The sequence below is a fragment of the Paroedura picta genome, chromosome 9 (assembly GCF_049243985.1).
Source record: "Paroedura picta isolate Pp20150507F chromosome 9, Ppicta_v3.0, whole genome shotgun sequence".
Taxonomy (NCBI): Eukaryota; Metazoa; Chordata; class Lepidosauria; order Squamata; family Gekkonidae; genus Paroedura; species Paroedura picta.
In genome coordinates this window covers 94,866,691-94,883,438 of record NC_135377.1, presented here as the reverse complement: position 1 = coordinate 94,883,438, position 16,748 = coordinate 94,866,691, and positions in this window count along the sequence as shown.

The window sequence follows — 16,748 nt, the reverse complement described above, 5'->3', positions numbered from 1 at the left end:
TCGTTTAGCTTTATATATTGTTCCGGGTGGGCGTTGTATTGGTTTTTCGGAAGTGATAGACCTGTAAGAGAAAAATTTTAATGGTTGGGAAAGGCCATGGAATGCAGAAATATTTTTTTCACATTTTATTTCCTTGTAAAAACAGGTAAATCAATAGGGATTTTCGTACGTATAAGTACCCAGTGAACGGCTCGTTTAGCTTTATATATTCTTCCGGGTGGGCGTTGTATTGGTTTTTCGGAAGTGATAGACCTGTAAGAGAAAAATTTAAATGGTTGGGAAAGGCCATGGGATGTAGAAATATTTTTTCACATTTTATTTCCTTGTAAAAACAGGTAAATCAATAGGGATTTTCGTACGGATAAGTACCCTGTGAACGGTTCGTTTAGCTTTATATATTGATCCGGGTGGGCGTTGTATTGGTTTTTCGGAAGTGTTAGACCTGTAAGAGAAAAATTTAAATCGTTGGGAAAGGCCATGGGATGTAGAAATATTTTTTTCACATTTTGTTTCCTAGTAAAAACAGGTAAATCAATAGGGATTTTCGTACGGATAAGTACCCAGTGAACAGTTCGTTTAGCTTTATATATTGTTCCTGGTGGGCGTTGTATTGGTTTTTCGGAAGTGTTAGACCTGTAAGAGAAAAATTTAAATCTTTGGGAAAGGCCATGGGATGTAGAAATATTTTTTTCATATATTATTTCCTTGTAAAAACAGGTAAATCAATAGGGATTTTCGTACGTATAAGTACCCAGTGAACGGCTCGTTTAGCTTTATATATTGTTCCGGGTGGGCGTTGTATTGGTTTTTCGGAAGTGATAGACCTGTAAGAGAAAAATTTAAATGGTTGGGAAAGGCTATGGGATGCAGAAATATTTTTTTCACATTTTATTTCCTTGTAAAAACAGGTAAATCAATAGGGATTTTCGTACATATAAGTACCCAGTGAACGGTTCGTTAACTTTATATATTGTTCCGGGTGGGCGTTGTATTGGTTTTTCGGAAGTGTTAGACTTGTAAGAGAAATATTTAAATGGTTGGGAAAGGCCATGGGATGTAGAAATATTTTTTTCACATTTTATTTCCTTGTAAAAACAGGTAGATCAATAGGGATTTTCGTACGTATAAGTACCCAGTGAACGGCTCGTTTAGCTTTATATATTGTTCCGGGTGGGCGTTGTATTGGTTTTTCGGAAGTGATAGACCTGTACGAGAAAAAATTAAATGGTTGGGAAAGGCCATGGGATGCAGAAATATTTATTTCACATTTTATTTCCTTGTAAAAACAGGTAAATCAATAGGGATTTTCGTACGGATAAGTACCCAGTGAACAGTTCGTTTAGCTTTATATATTGTTCCTGGTGGGCGTTGTATTGGTTTTTCGGAAGTGTTAGACCTGTAAGAGAAAAATTTAAATCGTTGGGAAAGGCCATGGGATGTAGAAATATTTTTTTCACATTTTATTTCCTTGTAAAAACAGGTAAATCAATAGGGATTTTCGTACATATAAGTACCCAGTGAACGGTTCGTTTAGCTTTATATATTGGTCCGGGTGGGCGTTGTATTGGTTTTTCGGAAGTGTTAGCCCTGTAAGAGAAAAATTTAAATGGTTGGGAAAGGCCATGGGATGTAGAAATTTTTTTTTCACATTTTATTTCCTTGTAAAAACAGGTAAATCAATAGGGATTTTCGTTCATATAAGTACCCAGTGAACGGTTCGTTTAGCTTTATATATTGTTCCGGGTGGGCGTTGTATTGGTTTTTCGGAAGTCTTAGACCTGTAAGAGAAAAATTTAAATGGTTGGGAAAGGCCATGGGATGTAGAAATATTTTTTTCACATTTTATTTCCTTAAAAAACAGGTAAATCAATAGGGTTTTTCGTACGTATAAGTACCCAGTGAACGGTTCGTTTAGCTTTATATATTGGTCCGGGTGGGCGTTGTATTGGTTTTTCGGAAGTGTTAGCCCTGTAAGAGAAAAATTTAAATGGTTGGGAAAGGCCATGGGATGTAGAAATATTATTTTCATATTTTATTTCCTTGTAAAAACAGGTAAATCAATAGGGATTTTCGTACGTATAAGTACCCAGTGAACGGCTCGTTTAGCTTTATATATTGTTCCGGGTGGGCGTTGCATTGGTTTTTCGGAAGTGATAGACCTGTAAGAGAAAATTTTAAATGGTTGGGAAAGGCCATGGGATGCAGAAATATTTTTTTCACATTTTATTTCCTTGTAAAAACAGGTAAATCAATAGGGATTTTCGTACATATAAGTACCCAGTGAACGGTTCGTTAACTTTATATATTGTTCCGGGTGGACGTTGTATTGGTTTTTCGGAAGTGTTAGACTTGTAAGAGAAATATTTAAATGGTTGGGAAAGGCCATGGGATGTAGAAATATTTTTTTCACATTTTATTTCCTTGTAAAAACAGGTAGATCAATAGGGATTTTCGTACGTATAAGTACCCAGTGAACGGCTCGTTTAGCTTTATATATTGTTCCGGGTGGGCGTTGTATTGTTTTTTCGGAAGTGATAGACCTGTAAGAGAAAAAATTAAATGGTTGGGAAAGGCCATGGGATGCAGAAATATTTATTTCACATTTTATTTCCTTGTAAAAACAGGTAAATCAATAGGGATTTTCGTACGTATAAGTACCCAGTGAACGGCTCGTTTAGCTTTATATATTGTTCCGGGTGGGCGTTGTATTGGTTTTTCGGAAGTGTTAGACCTGTAAGAGAAAAATTTAAATCTTTGGGAAAGGCCATGGGATGTAGAAATATTTTTTTCACATTTTATTTCCTTGTAAAAACAGGTAAATCAATATGGATTTTCGTACATATAAGTACCCAGTGAACGGTTCGTTTAGCTTTATATATTGGTCCGGGTGGGCGTTGTATTGGTTTTTCGGAAGTGTTAGCCCTGTAAGAGAAAAATTTAAATGGTTGGGAAAGGCCATGGGATGTAGAAATATTTTTTTCACATTTTATTTCCTTGTAAATCAGGTAAATCAATAGGGTTTTTCGTACATATAAGTACCCAGTGAACGGTTCGTTTAGCTTTATATATTGTTCCGGGTGGGCGTTGTATTGGTTTTTCGGAAGTGTTAGACTTGTAAGAGAAATATTTAAATGGTTGGGAAAGGCCATGGGATGTAGAAATATTTTTTTCACATTTTATTTCCTTGTAAAAACAGGTAGATCAATAGGGATTTTCGTACGTATAAGTACACAGTGAACGGCTCGTTTAGCTTTATATATTGTTCCGGGTGGGCGTTGTATTGGTTTTTCGGAAGTGATAGACATGTAAGAGAAAAATTTAAATGGTTGGGAAAGGCCATGGGATGCAGAAATATTTATTTCACATTTTATTTCCTTGTAAAAACAGGTAAATCAATAGGGATTTTCGTACGTATAAGTACCCTGTGAACGGTTCGTTTAGCTTTATATATTGTTCCGGGTGGGCGTTGTATTGGTTTTTCGGAAGTGATAGACCTGTAAGAGAAAAATTTAAATGGTTGGGAAAGGCCATGGGATGCAGAAATATTTATTTCACATTTTATTTCCTTGTAAAAACAGGTAAATCAGCAGGGGTTTTCATACGGAAAAGTACCCAGTGAACGGCTCGTTTAGCTTTATATATTGTTCCGGGTGGGCGTTGTATTGGTTTTTCAGGAAGTGATAGACCTGTAAGAGAAAAATTTAAATGGTTGGGAAAGGCCATGGGATGTAGAAATATTTTTTCACATTTTATTTCCTTGTAAAAACAGGTAAATCAATAGGGATTTTCGTACGTATAAGTACCCTGTGAACGGTTCGTTTAGCTTTATATATTGTTCCGGGTGGGCGTTGTATTGGTTTTTCCGAAGTGTTAGACCTGTAAGAGAAAAATTTAAATGGTTGGGAAAGGCCATGGGATGTAGAAATATTTTTTTCACATTTTGTTTCCTAGTAAAAACAGGTAAATCAATAGGGATTTTCGTACGGATAAGTACCCAGTGAACAGTTCGTTTAGCTTTATATATTGGTCCGGGTGGGCGTTGTATTGGTTTTTCGGAAGTGTTAGACCTGTAAGAGAAAAATTTAAATCGTTGGGAAAGGCCATGGGATGTAGAAATATTTTTTTCACATTTTGTTTCCTAGTAAAAACAGGTAAATCAATAGGGATTTTCGTACGGATAAGTACCCAGTGAACAGTTCGTTTAGCTTTATATATTGTTCCTGGTGGGCGTTGTATTGGTTTTTCGGAAGTGTTAAACCTGTAAGAGAAAAATTTAAATCTTTGGGAAAGGCCATGGGATGTAGAAATATTTTTTTCACATTTTATTTCCTTGTAAAAACAGGTAGATCAATAGGGATTTTCATACGTATAAGTACCCAGTGAACGGCTCGTTTAGCTTTATATATTGGTCCGGGTGGGCGTTGTATTGGTTTTTCGGAAGTGTTAGACTTGTAAGAGAAATATTTAAATGGTTGGGAAAGGCCATGGGATGTAGAAATATTTTTTTCACATTTTATTTCCTTGTAAAAACAGGTAGATCAATAGGGATTTTCATACGTATAAGTACCCAGTGAACGGCTCGTTTAGCTTTATATATTGTTCCGGGTGGGCGTTGTATTGGTTTTTCGGAAGTGATAGACCTGTAAGAGAAAAATTTTAATGGTTGGGAAAGGCCATGGAATGCAGAAATATTTTTTTCACATTTTATTTCCTTGTAAAAACAGGTAAATCAATAGGGATTTTCGTACGTATAAGTACCCAGTGAACGGCTCGTTTAGCTTTATATATTCTTCCGGGTGGGCGTTGTATTGGTTTTTCGGAAGTGATAGACCTGTAAGAGAAAAATTTAAATGGTTGGGAAAGGCCATGGGATGTAGAAATATTTTTTCACATTTTATTTCCTTGTAAAAACAGGTAAATCAATAGGGATTTTCGTACGGATAAGTACCCTGTGAACGGTTCGTTTAGCTTTATATATTGATCCGGGTGGGCGTTGTATTGGTTTTTCGGAAGTGTTAGACCTGTAAGAGAAAAATTTAAATCGTTGGGAAAGGCCATGGGATGTAGAAATATTTTTTTCACATTTTGTTTCCTAGTAAAAACAGGTAAATCAATAGGGATTTTCGTACGGATAAGTACCCAGTGAACAGTTCGTTTAGCTTTATATATTGTTCCTGGTGGGCGTTGTATTGGTTTTTCGGAAGTGTTAGACCTGTAAGAGAAAAATTTAAATCTTTGGGAAAGGCCATGGGATGTAGAAATATTTTTTTCATATATTATTTCCTTGTAAAAACAGGTAAATCAATAGGGATTTTCGTACGTATAAGTACCCAGTGAACGGCTCGTTTAGCTTTATATATTGTTCCGGGTGGGCGTTGTATTGGTTTTTCGGAAGTGATAGACCTGTAAGAGAAAAATTTAAATGGTTGGGAAAGGCTATGGGATGCAGAAATATTTTTTTCACATTTTATTTCCTTGTAAAAACAGGTAAATCAATAGGGATTTTCGTACATATAAGTACCCAGTGAACGGTTCGTTAACTTTATATATTGTTCCGGGTGGGCGTTGTATTGGTTTTTCGGAAGTGTTAGACTTGTAAGAGAAATATTTAAATGGTTGGGAAAGGCCATGGGATGTAGAAATATTTTTTTCACATTTTATTTCCTTGTAAAAACAGGTAGATCAATAGGGATTTTCGTACGTATAAGTACCCAGTGAACGGCTCGTTTAGCTTTATATATTGTTCCGGGTGGGCGTTGTATTGGTTTTTCGGAAGTGATAGACTTGTACGAGAAAAAATTAAATGGTTGGGAAAGGCCATGGGATGCAGAAATATTTATTTCACATTTTATTTCCTTGTAAAAACAGGTAAATCAATAGGGATTTTCGTACGGATAAGTACCCAGTGAACAGTTCGTTTAGCTTTATATATTGTTCCTGGTGGGCGTTGTATTGGTTTTTCGGAAGTGTTAGACCTGTAAGAGAAAAATTTAAATCGTTGGGAAAGGCCATGGGATGTAGAAATATTTTTTTCACATTTTATTTCCTTGTAAAAACAGGTAAATCAATAGGGATTTTCGTACATATAAGTACCCAGTGAACGGTTCGTTTAGCTTTATATATTGGTCCGGGTGGGCGTTGTATTGGTTTTTCGGAAGTGTTAGCCCTGTAAGAGAAAAATTTAAATGGTTGGGAAAGGCCATGGGATGTAGAAATTTTTTTTTCACATTTTATTTCCTTGTAAAAACAGGTAAATCAATAGGGATTTTCGTTCATATAAGTACCCAGTGAACGGTTCGTTTAGCTTTATATATTGTTCCGGGTGGGCGTTGTATTGGTTTTTCGGAAGTCTTAGACCTGTAAGAGAAAAATTTAAATGGTTGGGAAAGGCCATGGGATGTAGAAATATTTTTTTCACATTTTATTTCCTTAAAAAACAGGTAAATCAATAGGGTTTTTCGTACGTATAAGTACCCAGTGAACGGTTCGTTTAGCTTTATATATTGGTCCGGGTGGGCGTTGTATTGGTTTTTCGGAAGTGTTAGCCCTGTAAGAGAAAAATTTAAATGGTTGGGAAAGGCCATGGGATGTAGAAATATTATTTTCATATTTTATTTCCTTGTAAAAACAGGTAAATCAATAGGGATTTTCGTACGTATAAGTACCCAGTGAACGGCTCGTTGAGCTTTATATATTGTTCCGGGTGGGCGTTGCATTGGTTTTTCGGAAGTGATAGACCTGTAAGAGAAAAATTTAAATGGTTGGGAAAGGCCATGGGATGCAGAAATATTTTTTTCACATTTTATTTCCTTGTAAAAACAGGTAAATCAATAGGGATTTTCGTACATATAAGTACCCAGTGAACGGTTCGTTAACTTTATATATTGTTCCGGGTGGGCGTTGTATTGGTTTTTCGGAAGTGTTAGACTTGTAAGAGAAATATTTAAATGGTTGGGAAAGGCCATGGGATGTAGAAATATTTTTTTCACATTTTATTTCCTTGTAAAAACAGGTAGATCAATAGGGATTTTCGTACGTATAAGTACCCAGTGAACGGCTCGTTTAGCTTTATATATTGTTCCGGGTGGGCGTTGTATTGGTTTTTCGGAAGTGATAGACCTGTACGAGAAAAAATTAAATGGTTGGGAAAGGCCATGGGATGCAGAAATATTTATTTCACATTTTATTTCCTTGTAAAAACAGGTAAATCAATAGGGATTTTCGTACGTATAAGTACCCAGTGAACGGCTCGTTTAGCTTTATATATTGTTCCGGGTGGGCGTTGTATTGGTTTTTCGGAAGTGTTAGACCTGTAAGAGAAAAATTTAAATCTTTGGGAAAGGCCATGGGATGTAGAAATATTTTTTTCACATTTTATTTCCTTGTAAAAACAGGTAAATCAATATGGATTTTCGTACATATAAGTACCCAGTGAACGGTTCGTTTAGCTTTATATATTGGTCCGGGTGGGCGTTGTATTGGTTTTTCGGAAGTGTTAGCCCTGTAAGAGAAAAATTTAAATGGTTGGGAAAGGCCATGGGATGTAGAAATATTTTTTTCACATTTTATTTCCTTGTAAATCAGGTAAATCAATAGGGTTTTTCGTACATATAAGTACCCAGTGAACGGTTCGTTTAGCTTTATATATTGTTCCGGGTGGGCGTTGTATTGGTTTTTCGGAAGTGTTAGACTTGTAAGAGAAATATTTAAATGGTTGGGAAAGGCCATGGGATGTAGAAATATTTTTTTCACATTTTATTTCCTTGTAAAAACAGGTAGATCAATAGGGATTTTCGTACGTATAAGTACACAGTGAACGGCTCGTTTAGCTTTATATATTGTTCCGGGTGGGCGTTGTATTGGTTTTTCGGAAGTGATAGACATGTAAGAGAAAAATTTAAATGGTTGGGAAAGGCCATGGGATGCAGAAATATTTATTTCACATTTTATTTCCTTGTAAAAACAGGTAAATCAATAGGGATTTTCGTACGTATAAGTACCCTGTGAACGGTTCGTTTAGCTTTATATATTGTTCCGGGTGGGCGTTGTATTGGTTTTTCGGAAGTGATAGACCTGTAAGAGAAAAATTTAAATGGTTGGGAAAGGCCATGGGATGCAGAAATATTTATTTCACATTTTATTTCCTTGTAAAAACAGGTAAATCAGCAGGGATTTTCATACGGAAAAGTACCCAGTGAACGGCTCGTTTAGCTTTATATATTGTTCCGGGTGGGCGTTGTATTGGTTTTTCAGGAAGTGATAGACCTGTAAGAGAAAAATTTAAATGGTTGGGAAAGGCCATGGGATGTAGAAATATTTTTTCACATTTTATTTCCTTGTAAAAACAGGTAAATCAATAGGGATTTTCGTACGTATAAGTACCCTGTGAACGGTTCGTTTAGCTTTATATATTGTTCCGGGTGGGCGTTGTATTGGTTTTTCCGAAGTGATAGACCTGTAAGAGAAAAATTTAAATGGTTGGGAAAGGCCATGGGATGCAGAAATATTTTTTTCACATTTTATTTCCTTGTAAAAACAGGTAAATCAATAGGGATTTTCGTACGTATAAGTACCCAGTGAACGGCTCGTTTAGCTTTATATATTGTTCCGGGTGGGCGTTGTATTGGTTTTTCGGAAGTGATAGACCTGTAAGAGAAAAATTTAAATGGTTGGGAAAGGCCATGGGATGTAGAAATATTTTTTCACATTTTATTTCCTTGTAAAAACAGGTAAATCAATAGGGATTTTCGTACGGATAAGTACCCTGTGAACGGTTCGTTTAGCTTTATATATTGATCCGGGTGGGCGTTGTATTGGTTTTTCGGAAGTGTTAGACCTGTAAGAGAAAAATTTAAATCGTTGGGAAAGGCCATGGGATGTAGAAATATTTTTTTCACATTTTGTTTCCTAGTAAAAACAGGTAAATCAATAGGGATTTTCGTACGGATAAGTACCCAGTGAACAGTTCGTTTAGCTTTATATATTGTTCCTGGTGGGCGTTGTATTGGTTTTTCGGAAGTGTTAGACCTGTAAGAGAAAAATTTAAATCTTTGGGAAAGGCCATGGGATGTAGAAATATTTTTTTCACATTTTATTTCCTTGTAAAAACAGGTAAATCAATAGGGATTTTCGTACGTATAAGTACCCAGTGAACGGCTCGTTTAGCTTTATATATTGTTCCGGGTGGGCGTTGTATTGGTTTTTCGGAAGTGATAGACCTGTAAGAGAAAAATTTAAATGGTTGGGAAAGGCCATGGGATGTAGAAATATTTTTTCACATTTTATTTCCTTGTAAAAACAGGTAAATCAATAGGGATTTTCGTACGGATAAGTACCCTGTGAACGGTTCGTTTAGCTTTATATATTGATCCGGGTGGGCGTTGTATTGGTTTTTCGGAAGTGTTAGACCTGTAAGAGAAAAATTTAAATCGTTGGGAAAGGCCATGGGATGTAGAAATATTTTTTTCACATTTTATTTCCTTGTAAAAACAGGTAAATCAATAGGGATTTTCGTACATATAAGTACCCAGTGAACGGTTCGTTTAGCTTTATATATTGGTCCGGGTGGGCGTTGTATTGGTTTTTCGGAAGTGTTAGCCCTGTAAGAGAAAAATTTAAATGGTTGGGAAAGGCCATGGGATGTAGAAATTTTTTTTTCACATTTTATTTCCTTGTAAAAACAGGTAAATCAATAGGGATTTTCGTTCATATAAGTACCCAGTGAACGGTTCGTTTAGCTTTATATATTGTTCCGGGTGGGCGTTGTATTGGTTTTTCGGAAGTCTTAGACCTGTAAGAGAAAAATTTAAATGGTTGGGAAAGGCCATGGGATGTAGAAATATTTTTTTCACATTTTATTTCCTTAAAAAACAGGTAAATCAATAGGGTTTTTCGTACGTATAAGTACCCAGTGAACGGTTCGTTTAGCTTTATATATTGGTCCGGGTGGGCGTTGTATTGGTTTTTCGGAAGTGTTAGCCCTGTAAGAGAAAAATTTAAATGGTTGCGAAAGGCCATGGGATGTAGAAATATTATTTTCATATTTTATTTCCTTGTAAAAACAGGTAAATCAATAGGGATTTTCGTACGTATAAGTACCCAGTGAACGGCTCGTTTAGCTTTATATATTGTTCCGGGTGGGCGTTGCATTGGTTTTTCGGAAGTGATAGACCTGTAAGAGAAAAATTTAAATGGTTGGGAAAGGCCATGGGATGCAGAAATATTTTTTTCACATTTTATTTCCTTGTAAAAACAGGTAAATCAATAGGGATTTTCGTACATATAAGTACCCAGTGAACGGTTCGTTAACTTTATATATTGTTCCGGGTGGGCGTTGTATTGGTTTTTCGGAAGTGTTAGACTTGTAAGAGAAATATTTAAATGGTTGGGAAAGGCCATGGGATGTAGAAATATTTTTTTCACATTTTATTTCCTTGTAAAAACAGGTAGATCAATAGGGATTTTCGTACGTATAAGTACCCAGTGAACGGCTCGTTTAGCTTTATATATTGTTCCGGGTGGGCGTTGTATTGTTTTTTCGGAAGTGATAGACCTGTAAGAGAAAAAATTAAATGGTTGGGAAAGGCCATGGGATGCAGAAATATTTATTTCACATTTTATTTCCTTGTAAAAACAGGTAAATCAATAGGGATTTTCGTACGTATAAGTACCCAGTGAACGGCTCGTTTAGCTTTATATATTGTTCCGGGTGGGCGTTGTATTGGTTTTTCGGAAGTGTTAGACCTGTAAGAGAAAAATTTAAATCTTTGGGAAAGGCCATGGGATGTAGAAATATTTTTTTCACATTTTATTTCCTTGTAAAAACAGGTAAATCAATATGGATTTTCGTACATATAAGTACCCAGTGAACGGTTCGTTTAGCTTTATATATTGGTCCGGGTGGGCGTTGTATTGGTTTTTCGGAAGTGTTAGCCCTGTAAGAGAAAAATTTAAATGGTTGGGAAAGGCCATGGGATGTAGAAATATTTTTTTCACATTTTATTTCCTTGTAAATCAGGTAAATCAATAGGGTTTTTCGTACATATAAGTACCCAGTGAACGGTTCGTTTAGCTTTATATATTGTTCCGGGTGGGCGTTGTATTGGTTTTTCGGAAGTGTTAGACTTGTAAGAGAAATATTTAAATGGTTGGGAAAGGCCATGGGATGTAGAAATATTTTTTTCACATTTTATTTCCTTGTAAAAACAGGTAGATCAATAGGGATTTTCGTACGTATAAGTACACAGTGAACGGCTCGTTTAGCTTTATATATTGTTCCGGGTGGGCGTTGTATTGGTTTTTCGGAAGTGATAGACATGTAAGAGAAAAATTTAAATGGTTGGGAAAGGCCATGGGATGCAGAAATATTTATTTCACATTTTATTTCCTTGTAAAAACAGGTAAATCAATAGGGATTTTCGTACGTATAAGTACCCTGTGAACGGTTCGTTTAGCTTTATATATTGTTCCGGGTGGGCGTTGTATTGGTTTTTCGGAAGTGATAGACCTGTAAGAGAAAAATTTAAATGGTTGGGAAAGGCCATGGGATGCAAAAATATTTATTTCACATTTTATTTCCTTGTAAAAACAGGTAAATCAGCAGGGATTTTCATACGGAAAAGTACCCAGTGAACGGCTCGTTTAGCTTTATATATTGTTCCGGGTGGGCGTTGTATTGGTTTTTCAGGAAGTGATAGACCTGTAAGAGAAAAATTTAAATGGTTGGGAAAGGCCATGGGATGTAGAAATATTTTTTCACATTTTATTTCCTTGTAAAAACAGGTAAATCAATAGGGATTTTCGTACGGATAAGTACCCTGTGAACGGTTCGTTTAGCTTTATATATTGATCCGGGTGGGCGTTGTATTGGTTTTTCGGAAGTGTTAGACCTGTAAGAGAAAAATTTAAATGGTTGGGAAAGGCCATGGGATGTAGAAATATTTTTTTCACATTTTGTTTCCTAGTAAAAACAGGTAAATCAATAGGGATTTTCGTACGGATAAGTACCCAGTGAACAGTTCGTTTAGCTTTATATATTGGTCCGGGTGGGCGTTGTATTGGTTTTTCGGAAGTGTTAGCCCTGTAAGAGAAAAATTTAAATGGTTGGGAAAGGCCATGGGATGTAGAAATATTTTTTTCACATTTTATTTCCTTGTAAAAACAGGTAAATCAATAGGGATTTTCGTACGGATAAGTACCCAGTGAACGGTTCGTTTAGCTTTATATATTGTTTCGGGTGGGCGTTGTATTGGTTTTTCGGAAGTGTTAGCCCTGTAAGAGAAAAATTTAAATGGTTGGGAAAGGCCATGGGATGTAGAAATATTTTTTTCACATTTTATTTCCTTGTAAAAACAGGTAAATCAATAGGGATTTTCGTACGTATATTACCCAGTGAACGGCTTGTTTAGCTTTATATATTGTTCCTGGTGGGCATTGTATTGGTTTTTTGGAAGTGATAGACCTGTAAGAGAAAAATTTAAATGGTTGGGAAAGGCCATGGGATGCAGAAATATTTTTTTCACATTTTATTTCCTTGTAAAAACAGGTAAATCAATAGGGATTTTCGTACGTATAAGTACCCAGTGAACGGCTCGTTTAGCTGTATATATTGTTCCGGGTGGGCGTTGTATTGGTTTTTCGGAAGTGTTAGCCCTGTAACAGAAAAATTTAAATGGTTGGGAAAGGCCATGGGATGCAGAAATATTTTTTTCACATTTTATTTCCTTGTAAAAACAGGTAAATCAATAGGGATTTTCGTACGTATAAGTACCCAGTGAACGGCTCGTTTAGCTGTATATATTGTTCCGGGTGGGCGTTGTATTGGTTTTTCGGAAGTGTTAGCCCTGTAAGAGAAAAATTTAAATGGTTGGGAAAGGCCATGGGATGTAGAAATATTTTTTTCACATTTTATTTCCTTGTAAAAACAGGTAAATCAATAGGGATTTTCGTACGTATAAGTACCCAGTGAACGGCTCGTTTAGCTGTATATATTGTTCCGGGTGGGCGTTGTATTGGTTTTTCGGAAGTGTTAGCCCTGTAAGAGAAAAATTTAAATGGTTGGGAAAGCCCATGGGATGCAGAAATATTTTTTTCACATTTTATTTCCTTGTAAAAACAGGTAAATCAATAGGGATTTTCGTACGTATAAGTACCCAGTGAACGGCTCGTTTAGCTGTATATATTGTTCCGGGTGGGCGTTGTATTGGTTTTTCGGAAGTGTTAGCCCTGTAAGAGAAAAATTTAAATGGTTGGGAAAGGCCATGGGATGCAGAAATAATTTTTTCACATTTTATTTCCTTGTAAAAACAGGTAAATCAATAGGGATTTTCGTACGGATAAGTACCCAGTGAACGGTTCGTTTAGCTTTATATATTGATCCGGGTGGGCGTTGTATTGGTTTTTCGGAAGTGTTAGACCTGTAAGAGAAAAATTTAAATGGTTGGGAAAGGCCATGGGATGTAGAAATATTTTTTTCACATTTTGTTTCCTAGTAAAAACAAGTAAATCAATAGGGATTTTCGTACGGATAAGTACCCAGTGAACAGTTCGTTTAGCTTTATATATTGTTCCGGGAGGGCATTGTATTGGTTTTTCAGAAGTGTTAGACCTGTAAGAGAAAAATTTAAATCTTTGGGAAAGGCCATGGGATGTAGAAATATTTTTTTCACATTTTATTTCCTTGTAAAAACAGGTAAATCAATAGGGATTTTCGTACGTATAAGTACCAAGTGAACGGTTCGTTTAGCTTTATATATTGTTCCGGGTGGGCGTTGTATTGGTTTTTCGGAAGTGATAGACCTGTAAGAGAAAAATTTAAATGGTTGGGAAAGGCCATGGGATGCAGAAATAATTTTTTCACATTTTATTTCCTTGTAAAAACAGGTAAATCAATAGGGATTTTCGTACGGATAAGTACCCAGTGAACGGTTCGTTTAGCTTTATATATTGATCCGGGTGGGCGTTGTATTGGTTTTTCGGAAGTGTTAGACCTGTAAGAGAAAAATTTAAATGGTTGGGAAAGGCCATGGGATGTAGAAATATTTTTTTCACATTTTGTTTCCTAGTAAAAACAAGTAAATCAATAGGGATTTTCGTACGGATAAGTACCCAGTGAACAGTTCGTTTAGCTTTATATATTGTTCCGGGAGGGCATTGTATTGGTTTTTCAGAAGTGTTAGACCTGTAAGAGAAAAATTTAAATCTTTGGGAAAGGCCATGGGATGTAGAAATATTTTTTTCACATTTTATTTCCTTGTAAAAACAGGTAAATCAATAGGGATTTTCGTACATATAAGTACCCAGTGAACGATTCGTTTAGCTTTATATATTGGTCCGGGTGGGCGTTGTATTGGTTTTTCGGAAGTGTTAGCCCTGTAAGAGAAAAATTTAAATGGTTGGGAAAGGCCATGGGATGTAGAAATATTTTTTTCACATTTTATTTCCTTGTAAAAACAGGTAAATCAATAGGGATTTTCGTACATATAAGTACCCAGTGAACGGTTCGTTTAGCTTTATATATTGTTCCGGGTGGGCGTTGTATTGGTTTTTCGGAAGTGTTAGACCTGTAAGAGAAAAATTTAAATGGTTGGGAAAGGCCATGGGATGTAGAAATATTTTTTTCACATTTTATTTCCTTGTAAAACAGGTAAATCAATAGGGTTTTTCGTACGGTTAAGTACCCAGTGAACGGTTCGTTTAGCTTTATATATTGGTCTGGGTGGGCGTTTTATTGGTTTTTCGGAAGTGTTAGCCCTGTAAGAGAAAAATTTAAATGGTTGGGAAAGGCCATGGGATGTAGAAATATTTTTTCCACATTTTATTTCCTTGTAAAAACAGGTAAATCAATAGGGATTTTCGTACGGATAAGTACCCAGTGAACGGTTCGTTTAGCTTTATATATTGTTCCGGGTGGGCGTTGTATTGGTTTTTCGGAAGTGTTAGCCCTGTAAGAGAAAAATTTAAATGGTTGGGAAAGGCCATGGGATGTAGAAATATTTTTTTCACATTTTATTTCCTTGTAAAAACAGGTAAATCAATAGGGATTTTCGTACGTATAAGTACCCAGTGAACGGCTCGTTTAGCTTTATATATTGTTCCTGGTGGGCGTTGTATTGGTTTTTCGGAAGTGATACACCTGTAAGAGAAAAATTTAAATGGTTGGGAATGCCATGGGATGCAGAAATATTTTTTTCACATTTTATTTCCTTGTAAAAACAGGTAAATCAATAGGGATTTTCGTACGTATAAGTACCAAGTGAACGGCTCGTTTAGCTTTATATATTGTTCCGGGTGGGCGTTGTATTGGTTTTTCGGAAGTGATAGACCTGTAAGAGAAAAATTTAAATGGCTGGGAAAGGCCATGGGATGCAGAAATATTTTTTTCACATTTTATTTCCTTGTAAAATCAGGTAAATCAATAGGGATTTTTGTACGTATAAGTACCCAGTGAACGGCTCGTTTAGCTTTATATATTGGTCCGGGTGGGCGTTGTATTGGTTTTTCGGAAGTGTTAGCCCTGTAAGAGAAAAATTTAAATGGTTGGGAAAGGCCATGGGATGTAGAAATATTTTTTTCACATTTTATTTCCTTGTAAAAACAGGTAAATCAATAGGGATTTTCGTACGGATAAGTACCCAGTGAACGGTTCGTTTAGCTTTATATATTGTTCCGGGTGGGCGTTGTATTGGTTTTTCGGAAGTGTTAGCCCTGTAAGAGAAAAATTTAAATGGTTGGGAAAGGCCATGGGATGTAGAAATATTTTTTTCACATTTTATTTCCTTGTAAAAACAGGTAAATCAATAGAGATTTTCGTACGTATAAGTACCCAGTGAACGGCTCGTTTAGCTTTATATATTGTTCCTGGTGGGCGTTGTATTGGTTTTTCGGAAGTGATAGACCTGTAAGAGAAAAATTTAAATGGTTGGGAAAGGCCATGGGATGCAGAAATATTTTTTTCACATTTTATTTCCTTGTAAAAATAGGTAAATCAATAGGGATTTAAGTACGTATAAGTACCCAGTGAACTGCTCGTTTAGCTGTATATATTGTTCCGGGAGGGCGTTGTATTGGTTTTTCGGAAGTGTTAGCCCTGTAAGAGAAAAATTTAAATGGTTGGGAAAGGCCATGGGATGTAGAAATATTTTTTCACATTTTATTTCCTTGTAAAAACAGGTAAATCAATAGGGATTTTCGTACGGATAAGTACCCAGTGAACGGTTCGTTTAGCTTTATATATTGATCCGGGTGGGCGTTGTATTGGTTTTTCGGAAGTGTTAGACCTGTAAGAGAAAAATTTAAATGGTTGGGAAAGGCCATGGGATGTAGAAATATTTTTTTCACATTTTGTTTCCTAGTAAAAACAGGTAAATCAATAGGGATTTTCGTACGGATAAGTACCCAGTGAACAGTTCATTTAGCTTTATATATTGTTCCGGGTGGGCGTTGTATTGGTTTTTCAGAAGTGTTAGACATGTAAGAGAAAAATTTAAATCTGCGGGAAAGGCCATGGGATGTAGAAATATTTTTTTCACATTTTATTTCCTTGTAAAAACAGGTAAATCAATAGGGATTTTCGTACATATAAGTACCCAGTGAACGGTTCGTTTAGCTTTATATATTGGTCCGGGTGGGCGTTGTATTGGTTTTTCGGAAGTGTTAGCCCTGTAAGAGAAAATTTTAAATGGTTGGGAAAGGCCATGGGATGTAGAAATATTTTTTTCACATTTTGTTTCCTAGTAAAAACAAGTAAA